Raw genomic sequence first — 22,162 nt, 5'->3', positions numbered from 1 at the left:
CGGTATCAAATATGTTTCATCTAAAAAAAGCAGTCAAAATAAACAACCCAGGGCCCGCCTGGTGGCGTAGTAGTTAAGTTTGCACACTCCGCTTCGGCGGCCCAGGGTTCACAAGTTCAAATCCTGGGTGCAGACATACACAGCACTCATCAAGCCATGCTGTGGCAGTGTCCCACATAAAATAGAGGAAGATTGGCACACATGTTAACTCAGCGACAATCTTCCTCAAGCAAAAAGAGGAAGATGGGCAACAGATGGCAGCTCAGGGCCAATCTTCCTCACCAAAAACTAAAACAAACAAAAAAAACAACCCTCCTTGATCCCATCTCCCACATCTGCTAACTATCTACTCCATTTTGGGGGGGGGGTTTGTTTTGTTTTTGTTTTTTTTTTTGTGAGGAAGATTGGCCCTGAGCTAACATGTGTTGCCCATCTTCCTCTTTTTGCTTGAGGAAGATTGTCGCTGAGCTAACATCTGTTTCAATCTTCCTCTACTTTATGTGGGATGCTGCCACAGCATGGCTGAATGAGTGGTGCTCGATCCAGGCCCAAAATCCGAACCTGCGAACCCCAGGCCACCAAAGCAGAGTGTGTAGACATAACCACTATGCCACCGGGCCAGCCCCACCTTCTGCATTTTTTCATTCAGAACCAAAGTTGTTTAGAGCTGTCCCTCATATAGTCTCCATTTTCTCACCTCTCCTTCACTTTTAAAATTATTTTTACATTTTTTTACTAAAATAATACATGTACATAGTTTTAAAAATTCACATATTACTACAAAGTATATTGAAAATGTGCTCTCCTGCCCTACTCTCTATGCCCAAGTCAGCTGGCTGCAGGAAAATACTTTCAATTATTCTAGCTTTTAATTTGGACATTTCTATTCATATTTCTAAATAATATTCTTGAACTTTATATAACTGGACACAATACATCATCTTCTGCACATGGAATTTTTTGCTCAGTGTTATGTGTCTGAGAGGCACCCTATAGTTCAAGCATTTTCACTACATATTGTGTTGTGTTACATTCTGTTTGATAAATATACCACAATTTATATATCAGTTCTTTTGAGACTGGTCATCTGAACTGTTTCCAGGTTTTTGCTGTTATAAACAATGTTACTGTGAACATATTTCTACATATCTCTGGGCATATGGCAAGATTTTCTCCACATTCCTAGATGTGGAGTAGGAGGGTCATGCAGAATGCAACTTGTGTTTCCATATTCTCTATGAAACAGAAGTTCTTCATATTAAATTAGGATTAAAGTAGTCAGTGTTATCAGTCTTACCTTTTATGATTTGTCCTTTTTTGTGTATTGTTTGGAAAGTTGTTACTTACTCTAAAATCATGCAAATGTCTTCTATATTTTCTTCGAAAAGTTTTAAAGTCTCACCTTTCACCTTTAAGTCCTGAAGCCTCTATGATTTCTTTTTCAGTATGGTGTGCCCATTTCCTCTTCAACCCTTCAGTCTTGCTCCCGTTTCTACCACTCACCTGAAAGTGCCCTAGGGAAGCTAACCAATGGTCTCCCTATTGCTTAATCCAATTATCCTTTTCAGGCCTCATCTCACTTGATCACTCAGCAACGTTGGACACAGTGGCTTACTCCCTGCTTGAAAGATCCTCTCTTCTCAGCTGCCTTTTCCTGGGATTGGTTCTTGGCCCTCTTCTCTTTCTACCCTGTTTTCCCAGCCAATCTCATCTATTCGTAGGGGCTTATGCTGATGACCCCTAAAATTGAATCTCTAGGCCACATCTGGCTCCTGAGCTCCAACCTTATATCCCCATTTGGATGGTTCCCTGACTTCCGAAATGATCATGTCTAAGACTGAACCCTTGATCTTCTGTTCCTCTTCCTGCCTTCCCCAATTCAGTAAATGTCACCCATCCACCCTGTCATGTGCCAAATATCTGAGGAGTCATCTGATACCTCCTTTTCCCTTAACTCTAACATCCAAGACAACAATGGATCTTACCTAGTTTCACTTAAAATGCATCTGGAATCTGATTACGTATCTCCATCTTCAGGACTAAGCATTTATTGTTTATCACCTGATAACTACAATAGCCGCCTAATCATTCTCCCTGCTTCAACTCTTGTTCCCTTTCCATTTTATCTCCAAATAGAAGCCAGACTGATCTGACAAAAATATAATTGGATCTATGTCAACCCTCTACAAAAACCTTCAAAACTTATTCTTGTGCTTACCATGAAATCCCAAACTCTTGACATGGCCTAGAGAGTACTATGCATTAAATGGCACCAACCTGTGTCTCTAGAATCCTGGGTCAGCCTGGAATAGTCTTCTCCAAGTGTTTTTGTTTATCTCTTCTCTCAAGCATCAAGTGTCAATTTCTGACCCCCACCCACACACCATTATATAAGCTCACGTTAACTCGTACTGTCCTTTATATCATCTAATATGGTTTGCGATCAGATGTCTGTCTGATCCTTAACTCATTGTCTGTATTCCCACCAGACCCTGAGTTCCTGGGGGCAAGGACCACGTCTGTATGATTATTGCTGTTGTTGTTATTATTATTATTCCCCCAGTACATCCCAGGCCTAGCACGGTGCCTTGTCCATACTGGGAACTCAATAAGCCCATGTTAAATGCAGAGAGCACACATAGCAGATTATGCCCTTTCCTCGCTGAGAAGGCTGCATAGTCTTGTCTAGTTCCTAGTACAGGGGACTCAGGATCTCTGGGCTCCAATCTTGTTTCTAGGAGAATAACATTGGGAGATTCACTCTTCATGTCTCTGAGCCTCATTTTCCTTATCTGGAAGCTTCCCTTTTGCCTGCTCCTGTGTTTGCCCACCCCCTTTAAGGCTGATTTCCTTCTGAAGGGGAAGATAGCAGAGAGGAAGAAAAGTTTTTCCCACAAAGCATGCCCAAGTGTACCAGCTGCATAAGCTGATTATTACTGTTACTTTAAAGCAGAAATGTAATTAGTGTATTAGTACTTAATTGTACAGTAGGCTATTAGTAGCACAAAATCCATTCACCTAAGGTTATTCCTGTAGATGATTTGGACACAATAATGGCAAGCTTATTACTATTCCAGCTTCTCTGAAGTATTATTGCCCCCTGGTGGTGATGTTAATTACTTGGCCCTGTACGCTTGAAGATGTTATTTAAGCAGAGAGACGAGAATTTTCCCTGAAGATCGTGGTATTCCCTTCTCTCTAAGTGAAACCAGAGACAAAAGACATGAGAGCATTTTCTTGAAGAAAACTTCTGTGTCGACCCCACCTGCATCTTTTCCTTAAGGGCTACGGCTCCATCCCTTTGACTGCCATCCCCACAGAAGATGTTTTTGTCCCCTCTTAGGTGCTGTCCAGGGAGGCAACCAGCAGAGGAAGGAAGCCACTTGGTCTCAAAGAACAACTGTTTGGGGATGCTCATTTTAGAGAACACCTGTGCAATATTCAGTCTGATAGCAGCTAGCTTTTTTTGTGGGATTTAGGTGTTCAGGCAGCAAAAAATGTTCAAATGTATGAAATAGAAGCACTGCCAACAATCAAACATATGAAGCTACATATTAGTAATAACTGCATACAATAACTGCATTCTAAGCAAGTGTCACCTGTACGCATTTTCTTGTTTCCAAATGCGTTTTCACTCTTCAAATCAGAAACTTACCCATGAGACACAAATCAACTACTCACAATTCTGCAGCCTTGTTCTAGCCTTCGAGACACAGTAGAGGAAAGGGAGATATAGGGAACGATGTTTCTAATTGATAGAAAAAGCTTCGACATAGTTGAAATATATATATTAGTCTTTGCTCTATGTTCCTTCCAATAGAGAGAGCATTTCCCAAATGCTGGCTTCATTTATCCTTAATAGAAACAACTCAATAAGGATGGACAAACTGTTCACAAAGCACAATTAGCAGTGGAAACACTGTTTTTCCTGCTATCTGCATTCTCATTTTTTCTCTGTGGCCCTGGATTCGGAATCAGAAAGGTCTGGGTCTGAATCTTGGCGCCTTTACTTACTAGCTGTGTTACTTTAGGCAAGTTACTTAAGATTTCTAAGCTTCAGAATCTTCTCTTCATCTTCAAGATGGGTGTAGTAATATCTACTTCATGCATTTGTAAAAATCTAATATGATATTATATGTAAAATACTGTGCAAAGTGCCATGCACATACTGAGCATTCAAGAAACAGTAGCTGTTATTATTACTATAATTATTTTGAAGGTTATTTAAAACCTTATGAAGGGTCTTGAGGAAGAAAATAACATGAAATCAATCAAACCTAGTTTCTTGCATCCAGGAACAATGTTTAGTCACTTAGAAGAGATTATGAGTACAAATAATTGACGAATAATATCCTTTTCCTATGCTTATTCCTTTCTGTCTCCATGGGCAGGCAGAATTCTAACACGGCCCCTCACACCCCAGGACCCTGGTGTATGGATATTGCCTGGATAGTCTCTTCTCCTTGAATGTGGGTGGGCTCTGTGATTATGATGACGTGTCACAGTCATGGTTAGGTTACATGGTTAGGTTATGGCAAAGGTGAAGGCATTTGCAGATATAATCAAGGTTCCATATTAGTTGATTTTGAGATAATCAGAGGTGAGAATGTCCTGGGGGGCACCTGGCCAAATGAAGCGAGCCCCTTAAAAGAAGATCTAGAGGTCAGAGATAGAAGAAGCAAGAGAGTCTCTCCTCCTAGCCTTGAAGAGGCAAGCTGCAATGAGTCCCACAGCTGCAAGGAAATGAATTCTGCCAATAACCACATGAGCTTGGAAGAGGATCCTGAGTCCCAGATGAGACCCCAGCCAACACCTTGATTGCATTTTGTGAGATACTGAATGAAAGACCCAGCTCAGCCACACCTGGACTCCTAAACCATGGAAACTGCAAGGTAACAAATGTGTGTTGTTTTAAGCCACTAAACTTGTGGAAATTTGTTACACAGCTGTAGAAAACTAGTACACTCCCCAGTTACTATTACTAGTAGTTACTATTACTAATTACTCCCCCAAAATACTATCATGATATTCCCTGGTGTTTTCATTTCCCAGAGAACTGGGAAAAGAAACTAGATATCAAGAGTCTTTCTTTCAGCTATTTACTGCTTCTTTGACTCATGGATTATTTAAAAGAATGCTTTTTAGTTTCTAAATATTTGGTGGCTTATCCAGAGATCATGCTCTTGTTTTGTTTTTAATTATACTTCCAGCATATTTCCATTTCTCCCCTCCTGGCCTTTGTGCTATTGTTGTAGTCAGACATTGCACTTCCACATATATCAGAAACCCCACACTGCCTTGCTATTTGGTTTGGACAATCAATGATCTTTTAAAGAGATTTAAATAGTCAGAACAACTCTCGTCTCTTTATGCATGTAGGTACCATTTCCAGTGCTCTTCATTCCTTTGTGTGGATCCATATTTCTCTCTGGTATCATTTTCTTTCTGCCTGCAGGACTTTCTTTAACATTTCCATATATGTGTCTGCTGGTGATGAATTTGCTCAGCTTTTGTATATCCAAGAAAGTCTTCATTTTGCCTCTTTTTTTTTTCTCTCTCTCTCTTTTATTTAAGGAAGATTAGCCCTGAGCTAACATCTGCTGCCAATCCTCCTCTTTTTGCTGAGGAAGACTGGCCCTGACCTAACATCTGTGCTCATCTTCCTCTATTTTATGTGCGATACCTGCCACAGCATGGCTTGCCAAGCAGTGAGTAGGTCCACACCTGGGATCTGAACCAGCGAACCTCGGGCTACTGAAGGGGAACATGTGAACTTAACTGCTGCACCACAGGGCCAGCCCCTTCATTGTGCCTTTGTTTTTGAAAGGCGTATTCAAAGAGTATAAAATTATAGGTTGCCACATTTTTCTTTCAGAATTTTTTAAATGCTCAGTACTTTAAAGTTTCTCTGCACATAGCAAGTATTCTTTCTGTCTGCTTTTAAGATTTTCTCTTCATCACTGGTTTGAGCAATTGATTATAACATACTTTGCTGTAGTTTGCTTTATGTTGCTTGTGCACAGGTTCCTTGAGCAACTTGGATCTGTGGGTTTATAGGTTTCATCACATTTGGAATTTTTTCAGATATTATTTTTTCAAATATTTTTCCTGTCTCTCCTCTGCCTCTTTCTCTCCTCTCATTAGGGAGCTCCAATTACAGGTACTTTATGCTATAGGAAGTTGTCCCTCAGCTCACTGATACTCTGTTCATTCTTGGTTTTACTCTTTTTTCTCAGCTTGTTTCACTTGGGCTAGTTTCTGGTGCTATGTCTTCAAGCTCACCAGTCTTACTTCTGCAAGGTCTAATCAGTCATTACAATGGACTGAATGTTTGTGTGCCCCTAAAATTCATATTTTGAAATTCTAACCTCCAATGTGATGGCATTGGGAAGTGTAGTCTTGGGAGGTGATCAGGTCATGAGGATGGAGCCATCATGAATGGGATTACTGTCCTTATGAAAGGGACCCCAGAGAACTCTCTCACCCTCTTTCTACCATGTGAGAATACACTGAGACGTCTGAAACTGGAAGAGGGCTCTCAGCAGAGCCCAACCATGCTGGCAGCCTGATCTGGGACTTCTAGCCTCCAGAACTGGGAGAAATAAACTTCTGGTGTATCAGCCACCCAGTCAATGGTACTTTGTTACAGCAGCCTGAATGGACAAAGACCACCATTAACGCCATTCGGTGTATTTTTAAAAACCTCAGACATTGCAGTTTTCATCTCCAAAAGTTCAGTTGGGTCTTTTAAATATCTTTCGTGTCTCTACTTAACATGCTAAATCTTTCCTCTGGCTCTCTGAACACCTGGAATACAGTCGTAATCAGTTTTAATCGTCTTGTCTGCTAATTCTAACATCTGTTTTACTTCTGGGTCAGTTGGGGTTGACTTATTTTTCTCCTAACTGTGGGTCATATTTTCCTGTTTCTTTGCATGCCTGCTAAGTTTTTATTCAGTGTCTGACATCATCGATTTTACCTTGTTGGATCCTGGATAGTGCTGTGTTCCTATAAATATTCCTGAACTTTGTTGGGGGGTGCAGTTCCATTACTTGGACAGTGTGCCAGGTATTGCTTGTTCTGATTTGCTGGGTGGGACCATAGTGATGCTTAGTGAAGGGCTAATTTTTCCCCATTACTAACAACGAGTACTTAGTACCTTCTGAGTACTCTAACCTGTGCCTCCTGAGGTTTTCTCGTCTTGCTGGTAAGAAGAGGCACAGTCAGAGCCCTGAGCACCATTCCTTCTAATCCTTTTGGGTGGTTCCTTCGCCAGCCTCAGGTGGTTCTCTCATATGCTCGTGTTGATCGGTCCTCTGTGGAGTATCTAAGGTGACCCTCTGTAATCTCCAGAGTCCCCTCCCTGTCTCCTCTCAGGTACTTTGTCCTGAAAACTCTAGCCATCTTTTTCCTCCCTGGACTCTCAGCATCTTCTCCTCAGTTAAAGGAGTCCACTGGGCTCTTCTGGGGCTCTCCCTTCCTGCACCATCATCTGGAAACGTTCTCAAGGCAGTTAGCGGGAGGCATTCATAGCTCAATCTATTTGCCTTCCATCTCTCAGGGATCACTGCCCTTCATTGCCTGATGTCCAGTGTCTTGAAAACCACTGTTTCACATAGTTTGGTTGTTTTTAATAGTTTCCAGTGGGAGGGTAAATCTGGTCCCTGTTACTCCATCTTGACTGGAAGCAGAAGTTTCTCTGGACCATGTTCCATCAGGGAAAAGGGAAGAAGGTGGGAGGCATCATTCTAGTGAATTTCTTGAAGCTGTCTAGATATATGATAATGATACAATTGAGACAATTTTTATGTCCCACCCTCTATTCTTTTTATACAACAGATTGAGGAAAGAGGACAGGTGAGATGTCTCTTTTTTTTCTTGTGGCAACTTTGAAACATCCTTTGCTTTTTTTCCCTAACAGAATGGGAAATAAAAGAATTTTTAAATTGTTGCTGAATTTAATTCAACCTAAGCTAAAAGTGTAAGAGGATAGGAAGCTGAATATTTTCTTCTAGTAGTCTGAAGCGATATCGCATTTTCTCTGAACAATTGAAAGTACACTTTCGCTACATTGTGTACTGTCCTTTGGAAGTAAGATTCTCCCTGTGAGGTGACCATCATGGCTAATGTCACGGCAAATACCTATCACTGTTGCCCTTTTAGCACTTCGCTGGTAAATAGTCGGTCTAATTAATAGTCAGTTGGGATTAACCTAGAAGGGAACAAGAATAAACTCAGCAGGAAAATTTGAGGCCTGCCCACAATGGATAGTTCTTCGAATACTCCTTTTAAGGCTGCAGATACTGCGCTGAAAGGGGCTGAGGATGCTGTTAGCTATAAAACCTGTCGGGAAGAAGAATGTTCCCCACAACAGTGCTTGCCGGAGTACATCACTGTCTGAGCAATATCCCGCGGTCCCCATCCCTGCTAACACCACCTGTTTGTAAAGTAAAATACATTAGGGGAAAAAATGGAGGAATTTTGTCATGAAATACAGTATTATCCTCTGCCGAGTGCTAGAGAAACTCTACTAGGGGAATAAGAAATAGCAGGATCCACACAGGTGAGGTGGACTTAGGAGCGTTGGGTGCAACCATATCCTGGGCCCATAGCTTGATAAATTATCTCCTTTCTGATGCTCCATACTGCATACGGTGAGAATAATAATGCATGACCTCCTCAAGAATAAGACTAAATGCTACTACTTCTCTTGGGGTCTCATCCAGGCCTAAGAGCCATGATGCTGACCTCGTCCCTGCATTCTCCTAACTCCTGTGCAGCCGCACTGGCCTCTGTGCTTTCTCTCCCACATTCCAAGCATGCTTCTGCCACAGGGCATTTTTGCTTACTGTTCCCTTGGCTTAGAACACTCCATCCACCTACATCCGTAAGGGTCGTTTCCTTTCTACTTCTCCTGACTCCCTAATCTAAAAGTGCACCACTCCTCCAGTTGCTTTCTATTCCTTTCTGAGCTTTATTTTTATTTTATTTTTCTGCACAGCACTTTTCGCCACCTCCCATGGTACATGTCTACTTATTTGTTTATTCCTTTGCCCCTCTGGAGTATAAGCTCCATGAAGGCCGGGACTTTGTTTGGTGTCTCCTGTATCCTCAGCACCTGGAACAGTGCCTGGTGCACAGTAGGACCTCGATAAATATTTGTTGAATAAATAAGTAAGCAAGCACGTAGAACAAATGGCAGGCTAAAGAAGTGTGTGCAGATCATAGGAAAATTGACTTGATTACATGGAAGTAACAAATGATGTTTGGCCATAAAGTTAAAATGTAATATAGCAGGCAGTTGGTGATACTATAGGAGTCCGCAGGTATGGGTTCAGCTAGGATGCCTGAGTAGCAATCTAGGAAGGCGATGAAGGATTCATGAGAGAAATGAGGATGGTTGGGTCTGAGACACTTCCCCAAGAAAGAATTAGTAAGAGCCACTGGAAGGACAAGGCCTCAATCACAGATCCTACAAAACATCCCACACAGGCTGGTGTACACTCCATAGAGAGTGGAACAGCACAACCTTTTTTGACCCACATAGTTACTTAATATTAGTACCTGAAAGCATGGTGGCAAGGTACCTAACCACAAAAAGAACAACCAGCAGACACTTGGGACCATTTACAAAACTGAGCTAGAGTTTTGCATTGGCACGCTCCCCTTCTGAGCCAGCATTCCTAACACAGACTTTTTTTTCTAAGAATAAATGATATTTTCGCATTCTAGGTCCACAGTGTCTGCCTGATTTTTCTACTCTTACAATGATTGTCACTAGGAGAATTGTACCCACCGACATATAGCTGAAAGGTGGGTCTGAAGCAGAAGTTATCATGGGCCAACTATGTGCCAAACAGAGCACCTGACTCTTAGTAGATGCCCGATCCAAATTTGGGAAATTAAATGGAACTGAGCAATTTCTGCGAGTAATGACGCTGGTGCCACCCGGTGTGTGGATGAAGCCCATTCAGGGGAGGTGAAGAACTGAGTTCCTCATTCCCATGGATGCTGGTCCAGAGCATACTCACGCGCTCTTATCTGTTTGGGAAAGTTGTCCTAATCTTCTCCCTTTAAAAACAACCTTAATATCCACCCTTCTGTCTCTGTCTCTGTCTCTGTCTCTCTCTCTCTCAACTTCTCTCTGTCTCTGTCTCTCTGTCCCTCCCTCTCTTTCTTCCCCATTCCCAACCCCCAACAACAATACTTGTACCTGAGTTTTGCAGTCTTCATGGAGAGACAAATCGGTGGCCACCCGCCATGATGGTTCTCCCGGTAGATTCAACAGACTTTCTCAGGGAGAAGAGCTGTAATTTCCCTCCGAGTAATTACTATCAGGCCCTCACCGCAGCGAGTTCTGAAAGAGAACAGAGAACAGGCAGCTCTCTGTAGCTGCTATAACGGGAGAGCCTGACAAAAAGGAAGACAGAGGCAAGGAGGGCGAAGCAGGGAATTCTGGGGCTTATGTGACCCCGAGCTGTGCTCAGAAGGGGGTTTTTCCAGAAGGAAGAATGTTGGCATCCTCCACTGTGAGAGGGGCAGAGCTCGAGTCCTGTCGGGGGTTTATGACACACAATACTTGCGCTCTTTGTGTGTTTTCCTAGAGCTTTGGGATCTGATCCGTCAGACTAGAGGGGGCTGAACTATGGTAGAAAAATGAGATGCAATCAAGCTTGCGGTTATAAAAACAACAGCAAAAACTACATTCGTTCGAAAGCCAGGTTATTCGAAAAAATTATTTTCTTCACTTGCAGTGATGTTAACTTGATAAAGTTGTGGACTTTCAATCAGAATTTAGAATTTTATCTACTTTACAATAAAAAATAGGCGGACCCTAAATGTCAAAATATAGTTTAAATCACCTTAGGTCCCACGTGTTGCGTAATTACTGTGAGTGAGTGAAGCACTTCCATGCCTTTTTTTCACATTTAATCCTCCCAATACCTCTAGGACTAGGTACTATTGCTCTCTCTCTCTCTTTTTTTTTTTCTGGAGGAGATTGGCCCTGAGCTAACATCTGTGCCCATCTTCCTCTATCTTTTGTGAGATGCCGCCACAGCACAGCTTGACGAGTGGTACAAGGTCCACACCTAAGATCCGAACCTGCAAACCCTGGGCTGCCAAAGCGGATCATGTGAACTTAACCACTATGCCACCAGGCTGGCCTCCACTATCTTGTATTTTATAGATGAGTAAATTGAGACCTAAGAAGGTGAAATAATTTCCCAGAGTCAAAGGTGAAACCAGATCAGTCTCCCTCCAAAGCCCAGGTTCTTCTCTGCTCTCTGCAATGTGGCTAGCATTCCCGTGCATTTGAATAACTTTAGATCATTCTTGAAAATACCGATTCTGGGGCACCAATCTCGGAGATACTGATCTGATAAGTTTGTTCACGTTGCCGAGAAGCTGCATTTGCGACAAGCAGCAGAGGTTATTCTGAAATGGATGTTACAGTACCTCACTTTTAGAACCAGTGTTCCAGGGGCTATTAAATATCCAGCATCTCCCAGTCCAGCCCCTTCATGAGAAGAGCGAGGGACCAGCCTCCAGAGGTTAAATCACTTCCTAGAGGCTGGTCCACTAGCCCAGAGCAGGACTGGGATCAAAATCGAGCCAGCTGGCCCAGCATTCTTTCCACCACATTCCAGTGGAGAAAAAAGCTCAAGTCTCTTAGAGAGCTTTGTTCTTCCCCTAGCCTTTCAGTTCTGCCAGCAGCCAAACTCCCCTGGAGCGTCAAACAATATGTTCAAGGCCAACACGGAAAAATCACACCACTAATTCAAAAACTCTCAGTGCTCGGTGCCCACGTACTGCCAAAATTGGAAGCAGTGAAAATCATTTAAATATTACTTTTCTTTAATTGTGAGAATATCAGTGTGTGAAAATTGCCATGTGTAACCTTAAGAGTTGTTACAGCTTTCTAAAAAGCAAGCTTTCTTTTCCAACTGCCATTCAGCAAATATTGTTTCTCCTTTCACACATCCTTATTAAGCTCTCAGCCCAGAATCAGACCCATATAACATCTAAACGCGGTTCAGAACTGGTTCTTAAGGGCAGATGTAAATGCGAGTCTTATAATCCTATGAGATTATTACAGCTAAATTTACTGTTAAGCTGCCATTCTCTGAGCTATTACCCAGATTGGCGTTTTTCTCTCTGTATTTACCCAGTTTGTGTTGAATGAGCCAACATCAAGATTGTTGGCTGAATGCCAAGGTTTGGCAAACAATTGTCCCCCTGTTTGTGGGCTTATTTATTTATTTCTGGTTGTTCTCTGCAAGAATCTGTCATATCAAGTCCCTTTACGGGATGCCTAAAATATCCTTGCTCTCTGCATTTTGAAGCAACTCCGTTATTCATTGCTGGTGTTATTGCAAGCGTTCGCTCACAGATTGCAAAAATCTTGATTATGCAAATGTGTTGTGTGTTTTTTATGACAATGTTCTGGTACAATTTGCCTTTAGTAATAGTAGTTTTCTGTATCGCGCAACTGTTCACAGACAGGTCTGTGAGCTTTCTAAATACACTTGGTACTGTTACTGAGGCAACCTGCCCCAGCGGATTCCAGAGATAGAAACTTCAGAGGCCCCTTCACATCTGAGCGACACAATGTGTGTATAAAGGAGAGGACTGTTCTAGAAATACAATGTTTGGGTTAAAGTGTCTGACAAAGGGACATGAAGAAGCAGAACAATATGGGGTTTTAAAATTAGGTCTTTGAATTCAAGATGACACTCAGAATGCTCCCATTTCTTACAATCTGGCGCTCTCTCCTCTTTTTCCAGAAGCTACAATGCTCCTTGCACTACGTCTCAGGATGCAAAACAACAGCCCAACACAGTGAGGTTTTGTCCCCGCTCCGTAACCCTCCTGTCGAAGGGGTGCTCCAGTGAAGCATGGCAGGGTTTTAGCAGCTGAATGAAACCAGTTAACAAAATGCTTTACAGGCCTGGGAGTCCTGTTAGTTAATGAGATACATTCCCCCTATGTGGCAGCCGCTCTCTAGGACTTTTTTTTGCCCTTCTGGAAGCAGTACAAACTCCTTCAGGCCATTAGGGTTCCACAAAGTTATTTAATACCCTTGTGGGAATTACTTTATCATTTTAAGTCAGAGATCAGCAAACATTTTCCCTAAAAAGGCTAGATAATAAATATTTTCAGCTTTGCAGGCCATATGGTCTCTGTCACAATCACTCAACTCTGCCGCCGCGGCACAAAAGCAGCCGCAGATAGTATGCAAACAAATGAAAATGCCTGTGTTCCAATAAAACTTTATTTATGGACACTGAAAACTTGAACTGTCTATAATTTTCACGAATCACTAATTAATGTTCTTTTTTTCAATATTTCAACCACTTAAAGATGTAAAATCCATTCTTAGCGCATGTGTCAGATAAAGACAGGCAATGGGCTGGATTGGGTCCATGGGCCATGGTTTTCCAATCTTTGCTTTAAGCCAATAATTGACTGATAAAATAGAAACACCAACACAGCCATCAGCTTCCCTCATTTACCTAATCCTTAGCAAGCACTCAAAAATGTCAGCTGTTAGCGGAACGATTAGTCAGTGGGAATATGTTTGGGAATGAAAGTCAGCACATAAGTTTTCTATTCATCGAAGAATGCTAGTAAACTCTGAATTCAGTGGTGGGATCAGAACTGATTTCTCAGACTTCCCCCTTCCTAAAAAAGCTTGGGGTTTGAACTAAAACCAGGAAGGTCTCAATGTGAAATCCAAACCCCTCAGCTGTGTGGTACCCACCCCGCCCTGACATACCAATGCTCTGAGTTCTACAGGGAGACATCTCTGCTCTCTGGTTCACTTACCATTCCTGGAAGGGAAATTTTCTCAGAACAGACAGAAGAGGGAAAACTAACTCCAGAGCTTGGGTGATGGCAAGTAAAGATGTTCTTTTCTTCTTCACCCTGGCCCACTAACTCACAAGATCCCTTCTCCACCAGGGAAATGAGAAAAGAAGCTGGTGTGGTCCACAGCCATTCGACCCTGACCACGCCCCATCTCATCTGATCTCGGAAGAAGCTAATGTGCCACTGGGCTCCTACTTGTAATTTTATGCATAAAGGTGCTTCCCTGACTGAGAATACCTTGATAAAATCAGGCCAGTGTTTCTTTTCCTCTGTACTTGATTGTCTAATGGACTTTAATTCTTCTCCATCATTTTCCTCTTCAATTCTTCCTCCTTCCTTCCATTTTTCCTTTTTCCTTGCTGTCTTTTGAAGTAATGATGTAACATTCAGACGTGTTCTATACCCTTCTTATTCCAGGTATGATCCTCTACCAACAGCCACAGCATCACTGGGACCTTGTTAGAAATGTGGCACTTACAGCCCTTCCCAAAACCTACTGAATCAGAATCTGCATTTTAACAAGATCACCAGGGCGTGCACTTTAAAGTTTGAGAGTCACTAGTCCTTACAGTGTCCTCATTGCTCCAGAGAAGAAAGCTCAGGACAAACCTCAGGCTTAAATAAATTCTGGAGGGACCTGGAGAGTTGACCTTCTCCAGATTATTCAAAACTGAAGAGAAAAATCAAGGCTAGTAGTTAAGCTTTAAAATGAGCAACTGGAGGCCCAGCATTGGTGAGAATCAGAGGGTTTTTGGCTCTAGCAGTCTTAAAGGTAGAATCAGGTTATCCCAAACCAGAGCATGATCCTTAAGTACCCAGAGCATAGAACCTTGGTGTAACGCCCCAGCTCCAGGGTGAAGGGAGACTGGAAATGATATGTACACACATTCTGTGGTTAGGGCTATGGGTGGCTAAGGCCACTTCACTGCAGAGAGAGATCAGAGAACAGTAAACAACACAGAGCCATTCCTTGGCATTCTAGAATATAAGGGCAAAGGCAGTGATGTTTTGGGAGATATTTAATAACCAGCTCTCTGGGGGAGGGGAGAAAGTCCTGATTTGTAGCATTTATCGATTTTCATGGCTTACGTATTCCCACCTTGGCTGATTTCCCTAGAAAAAGGACATTTTCACAACTTTGCTGTAGTTATAGGATGCTTCAAAAGATACTGGCACAACACTTTTGTGTACCACTCCCTTCATTCACACTGAATGAATAGCAAACCTCTGTTCACAGATTGACTTAAAAGAAAAAATGTTTTGCAGTATTTCACTCTTACACATCACTCTTACATCCTACAGACTTTCATTAAACTTTCTCAACAACATTTTATAGGTGTCCTCTGTCTTGGATTAGTCTAGTTGAGAATTTTCCCATTTCCAGTTGGAACATTTCATGTGACTTATTACACCATGAGTTAATACTTTCAGAGATATTCCCAAACGCCATTTTAGCCTTGTTTCAACTTTCCATTCACAAATTTTTAATCCTTCTGGCTCAATAATTATAATGCTTTGACTTAAGTTTCAACTCATCTTTCCTCTTCCTCTATTTTAGTAAGAGGAAAATTGACAAGGCAACACCATCCAGGCAGGAAGGAGAAAGAGTGAATGACTTTAAATGCTATAAAGTAAATAACCAGCTTCCAAAAACACAGCTGACCATTAATTTCCTTTGAAGGATCCAGGATTTTTACATTTCCAAGAATCCTTGCTAGTATTTTCCTGGTGTTGTGGACACATGGAGGGACTGAGTCAGGCCACACAGTTCCTCATCCCAGATCCCTCATTAACAGCCCCTCACCCCTGCCCATCTAAATCACTCAACCTCTCAGCATCTTTGCAGCAAGGTGTTGGTAGACGAACTCTAAGATCCCTTTCAGCTCCTTTTAAAAAAAATTCTCGTTCCGCCCGGGCAGCAGACAAAACTCTCTGTCTGCCATTAGCGGAGGGGCCACTCCCAGCATTCACAACTCCGGGAAAGTCCCGGAGAGAATCCCAGAGGGCGAGGCGACCCCCGAGCTGCCGTTGCCCACCCGGCAGGGCAAGGGATTGCCAGAGATCTCGGAGAGGACTGGGGCTGGGTGGAGTTCCAGAGACCTGGCTCCGTAGCCTAGGGGGAAACCCTACAGGCTCACAGCAACCTCAGTGAAAGCCTCTGTACAGCACTAGTAGAGAGCACCCATCTGGCAGCCACAAGGCTGGAAGACCCCGGGACAAAAGTAGCATAGCTAGGTGAGCTAACCACAGACTGTAGAAGAATGCCAATAGCTCTGCTGCGACCCATAGTGGACAAGTGCGATTTTGTGGGTGCCGACAGTGATGGAGTGGCAAATATAAGTGATCCTACCCCTGGCCGCTGGAAAAGCCCATAACACCGTTGCAGACCCCAAGGAGGGAGCACGTCTAGGTGGGCTGCAACAGTAGGCACCAGCAGCCTGAAGCCACCCCGTGACAGCCCCCACGGCAGAAGAGGGAATCCAAAGGACCACTGTGACTACGAGGAGGGGCCCAGGCCCAGTTAGCAACTGCGGATAGGGTTCCTGGTTGGTGCAGTATAAACAGCTGCTCCCCCACCACACCAGCAGAAACAAGTGGAAGGAGCAACTAAACTCTATCTCTATGCAGAGGCACAAATCTACAACATCAAGCAATATGAAAACATACATTAAATCTCCAGAACAGAAGGAAAATAACAAATACACAGAAAACAATCCCAAAGAAAATGAAATATATAACCTAAATGACGATGACTTCAAAACAGCCATCATTAAAATACTCAATGAGTTAAGAGAGAATTCAGATAGACAACTCAACGAGTTCAGGAGCTATGTCACAAAAGAGTTTGATACGATAAAGAAGAACCAAACAGAAATACTGGAAATGAAGAACACAATAGAGGAGATTAAGAAAAATCTAGATGCACTGAACAGTAGGGCCGATAATATGGAGGAAAGAATTAGCAATTTGGAAGATGGGAATATAGAAATGCTGCAGGCAGAGGAGGAGAGAGAACTAAGACTAAAAAGAAATGAAGAAACTCTCCGAGAACTATCAGACACAATTAGGAGATGCAATGTAAGGATTATAGGTATACCAGAGGGAGAAGAGAAGGAGAAAGGGGCAGAAAGCCTATTCAAAGAAATAATGGCTGAGAACTTCCCAAATCTGGTGAGAGAGATGGATCTTCAGGTGACAGAAGCCAATAGATCTCCAAACTTTATCAATGCAAGAAGACCAACCCCACGGCATATAGTAGTGAAGTTAGCAAAAGTCAACGACAAGGAGAAAATACTAAGGACAGCCAGGCAAAAGAAACTAACCTACAAAGGAACCCCCATTAGGCTATCAGCAGATTTCTCAGCAGAAACTTTACAGGCTAGAAGAGAGTGGAATGATATATTCAAAAATCTGAAGGACAAAAATCTACAGCCGAGAATTCTCTACCCAGCGAAAATATCCTTCAAATACGATGGAGAAATAAAAACTTTCCCAGATAAACAAAAATTAAGGGAGTTCATTGCCACAAAACCTCCTCTTCAGGAAATCCTCAGGAAAACCCTCATTCCTGAAAAATCAAAAAAAGGAAAGGGGCTACAAAACCAAGAGCAGAGGAGATAAGTAGAAGGACAACAACAGAGAGTAGCAGCTCTTCATCAGAACAGATTAAACCATGGGACAAGAAACAAAGGAAATTGAAGAAAACCGGAAAACAAGACATAAAATGGTAGTGGTAGGCCCCCACATCTCAATAATCACTCTAAATGTAAATGGATTGAACTCCCCAATCAAAAGACACAGAGTGGCAGGATGGATCAAAGAACAAGACCCAACAATATGCTGCCTCCAGGAAACACACTTCAGCCCCAAAGACAAACACAGACTCAGAGTGAAGGGATGGAGAACAATACTCCAAGCTAACAATGAACAAAAGAAAGCAGGTGTCGCTATACTAATATCAGACAAGGTAGACTTCAAAGCAAAACAGATAAAGAAAGATAAAGAGGGACAGTATATAATGATAAAAGGGACTCTCCACCAAGAAGACATAACACTTATAAATATATACGCACCCAACACAGGAGCACCAAAATTTATTAAGCAACTCTTAATAGAACTAAAAGAAGACATCAACAACGATACAATAATAGTAGGGGACCTCAACACACCATTAACACCAATGGACAGCACATCCAGACAGAAAACCAACAAGGAAATAATAGAATTAAATGAAAAATTAGACCAGATGGACTTAATAGATATATATAGAACACTTCATCCAAAAACAGCAGGTTACACATTCTTCTCAAGTGCACATGGAACATTCTCAAGGATTGACCATATTTTGGGAAACAAAGCAAACATCAATAAATACAAGAGAGTTGAAATAATATCAAGCATCTTTTCTGATCATAATGCTATGAAACTAGAAATCAACTACAAGAAAAAAGCAGAGAAAGGTGCAAAAATGTGGAGCCTAAACAACACGCTTCTGAACAAACAATGGAGCACTGAAGAAATTAAAGAAGAAATCAAATATTATCTGGAGACAAATGAAAATGAGAACACGACATACCAAATCATTTGGGATGCAGCAAAAGCAGTCCTAAGAGGGAAATTCATTGCAATTCAGGCTCACCTCACTAAACAAGAAAAAGCTCACATAAGCAACCTCAAACAACACCTAACAGAACTAGAAAAAGAAGAACAAACAAAGCCCAGAGTCAGTAGAAGGAGGGAAATAATAAAAATAAGAGCAGAAATAAACGATATTGAAACAAAAAAGACAGTAGAAAGGATCAATGAAACAAAGAGTTGGTTCTTCGAAAAAATTAACAAAATCGACAAACCTTTAGCCAGACTCACCAAGAAAAGAAGAGAGAAATCTCAAATAAACAAAATTAGGAATGAGAGAGGAGAAATCACAACAGATACCAATGAAATACAAGGGATCATAAGAGAATACTATGAAAAACTATATGCCAACAAATTGAACAACCTGGAAGAAATGGACAACTTCCTAGACTCCTATAACCTTCCCAAACTGAATCAGGAAGAAATGGAGAATCCAAATAGGCCAATCACAAGTAAGGAAATAGAAACGGTAATCAAAAACCTCCCCAAAAATAAGAGTCCAGGACCAGACGGCTTCTCTAGAGAATTCTACCAAACATTCAAAGAAGACTTAATACCTATTCTTCTCAAACTATTCCAGAAAATTGAGGAAGATGGAGTACTCCCTAACACATTCTATGAAGCCAACATCACTCTGATCCCCAAACCTGACAAGGACAACACAAAGAAGGAGAACTACAGGCCGATATCACTGATGAACATAGATACAAAAATCCTCAACAAAATTCTGGCAAACCGAATACAATAGATGCAGAGAAAGCATTCGACAAGATCCAACACCCATTTATGATAAAAACCCTCAATAAAATGGGTACAGAAGGAAAGTACCTCAACATAATAAAGACCATATATGACAGACTCACAGCCAACATCATACTCAACAGACAAAAACTGAAAGCCATCCCTCTGAGGACAGGAACAAGACAAGGGTGCCCACTTTCACCACTCCTATACAACATAGTACTGGAGGTGTTGGCCAGAGCAATTCGGCAGGAAAAAGAAATAAAAGGAATCCAAATAGGTAATGAAGAAGTAAAAATCTCACTGTTTGCAGACGACATGATCTTATATATAGAAAACCCCAAAGAATCCATAGAAAAACTATTAGAAATAATCAACAACTACAGCAAAGTAGCAGGATATAAAATCAACATACATAAATCAGTAGCATTTCTATACACTAACAATGAACTAACAGAAAAAGAACTCAAGAACTCAATCCCATTCACAATCGCAACGAAAAGAATAAAATACCTTGGGATAAACTTAACCAAGGAAGTGAAGGATCTATACAATGAAAACTACAAGACTTTCTTGAAAGAAATTGACGACGACATAAAGCGATGGAAAGACATTCCATGCACATGGATTGGAAGAATAAACATAGTTAAAATGTCCATACTACCTAAAGCAATCTACAGATTCAATGCTATCCCAATCAGAATCCCAAGAACATCCTTCACAGAAATTGAACAAAGAATCCTAAAATTCATATGGGGCAACAAAAGACCGCGAATTGCTAAAGCAATCCTGAGCAAGAAGAACAAAGCCGGTGGAATCACAATCCCCGATTTCAAAACATACTACAAAGCTACAGTGATCAAAACAGCATGGTACTGGTACAAAAACAGGTCCACAGATCAATGGAACAGAATTGAAAGCCCAGAGATAAAACCACACATCTATGGACAGCTAATCTTCGACAAAGGAGCAGAGGGCCTACAATGGAGAAAAGAAAGTGTCTTCAACAAATGGTGCTGGGAAAACTGGACAGCCACATGCAAAAGATTGAAAATTGACCATTCTTTTTCACCACACACCAAAATAAACTCAAAATGGATCAAAGACCTAAAGATTAGGCCTGAGACAATAAGTCTTTTGGAAGAGAATATAGGCAGTACACTCTTTGACATCAGTTTCAAAAGAATCTTTTCGGACACTATAACTCCTCAGTTGAGGGAAACAATAGAAAGAATAAACAAATGGGACTTCATCAGACTAAAGAGCTTCTTCAAGGCAAGGGAAAACAGGATTGAAACAAAAAAACAGCTCACTAATTGGGAAAAAATATTTACAAGCCACTTATCCGACAAAGGGTTAATCTCCATAATATACAAAGAACTCACACGGCTTAACAACAAAAAAACAAACAACCCGATCAAAAAATGGGCAGAGGACATGAACAGACATTTCTCAAAAGAAGATATAAATATGGCCAATAGACACATGAAAAGATGTTCATCACCACAAATCATTAGGGAAATGCAAATCAAAACTACATTAAGATATCACATTACACCCGTTAGATTGGCAAAAACATCCAAAACCAAGAGCGACAAATGTTGGAGAGGTTGTGGAGAAAAAGGAACCCTCATACACTGTTGGTGGGAATGCAAACTGGTACAGCCACTATGGAAAACAGTATGGAGATTTCTCAAAAAGTTAAAAATAGAAATACCCTATGACCCAGCCATCCCATTGCTGGGTATCTAGCCTAAGAACCTGAAATCAGAAATCCCAAGAGTCCCTTGCACCCCTATGTTCATCGCAGCATTATTTACAATAGCCAAGACGTGGAACCAACCTAGATGCCCAGAAACTGATGATTGGATACAGAAGATATGGTATATATACACAATGGAATACTACTCAGCCATAAAAAAAGACAAAATTGGCCCATTCGCAGCAACGTGGATGGACCTCGAGGGTATTATGTTAAGTGAAATAAGCCAGTCAGAGAAAGACGAACTCTATATGACTCCACTCATAGGTGGAAGTTAATATATTGACAAGGAGATCTGATCGGTGGTTACCAGGGAAAAGGGGGGGTGGGGGGAGGGCACAAAGGGGGAAGTGGTGTACCCACAGCATGACTAACAATAATGTACAACTGAAATCTCACAAGCTTGTAATCTATCATAACATTAATAATAAAAAAAAGAAGCATCTAACTCAAAAAAAAAATTTCTCAAAAATAGAAATTAACTGAAAATAAGATAAAAAAGGGAAAAATTCAGGAAAGAGCAACTTGTTGCTCAGTTGAGCAGTCTCCCTGGTCTGCCTTTTTTGACGGATTACACCGTTTTTACTTAAATCTCTGAGAGAAATAAGCATACCCATGCTCTTTCGTTATAATGTAACAGCTCATAAAACGCGTTGTCCATAAAAATGAGTTGCATGACCCATCTCGCAGCCGCTGAGCTGTTTATGATCCTAAATGTCTGGTTTTCTTCGTTGTGTGGGTTTCTGTTTGTGTGACTGTCGTCTCCGAGGTCGCCCCATGACACTGAGGTCTGGTGCTGTCCCTGCCGCCTCCACTGCCCACCTGTCCTCAAGAGCTGCTTCCGTCGACTGGACGTCTCACAATCGCCTTGCAGAGTCTGAAGCACGAAAGCCAACATCTCGAGCGCACAGCCCAGGCACCGGGGGTGGAGGCGTGTGCCACGGCGTCTCAGGAAAAAATAAGAGGTCCCCGCGGGATGCTTACTATCTAATTCGGCCAGGCAGCCGGCTCTCCCCTCAATTCGTCCTGGAGAAGGCTGCCGTTTGCATCCCAGTGGTAATTTAACGTCTCTGATTTTCCATTTTCCAGTTACAAAAGTCCCACCGCCTCCCAGGACCTAGGTCCGCGTGATGCGATTTATTGTGGCAACAGTTC

The 22,162-nt window shown here is 41.8% G+C and overlaps 1 long non-coding RNA gene across 2 annotated transcripts in view; it reads right to left on the bottom strand.

The window, feature by feature from the left end:
* Positions 1 to 22,151, bottom strand: part of LOC124225997 (uncharacterized) — a 29,494-nt gene extending 7,343 nt beyond the window's left edge. For both annotated transcript variants that reach the window (XR_006885182.1, XR_006885183.1), the window contains exons 1-2: positions 21,830 to 22,151; positions 10,214 to 10,357 (exon numbers count right to left, since the gene is read on the bottom strand). This is a non-coding gene — a long non-coding RNA (uncharacterized LOC124225997). The remainder of the gene's footprint in view (positions 1 to 10,213; positions 10,358 to 21,829) is intronic.
* Positions 22,152 to 22,162: the final 11 nt, after the last annotated feature.

The sequence above is a fragment of the Equus quagga genome, chromosome 15 (assembly GCF_021613505.1).
Source record: "Equus quagga isolate Etosha38 chromosome 15, UCLA_HA_Equagga_1.0, whole genome shotgun sequence".
Classification (NCBI taxonomy): Eukaryota; Metazoa; Chordata; class Mammalia; order Perissodactyla; family Equidae; genus Equus; species Equus quagga.
This window is presented reverse-complemented; position numbering and strand designations above follow the sequence as displayed.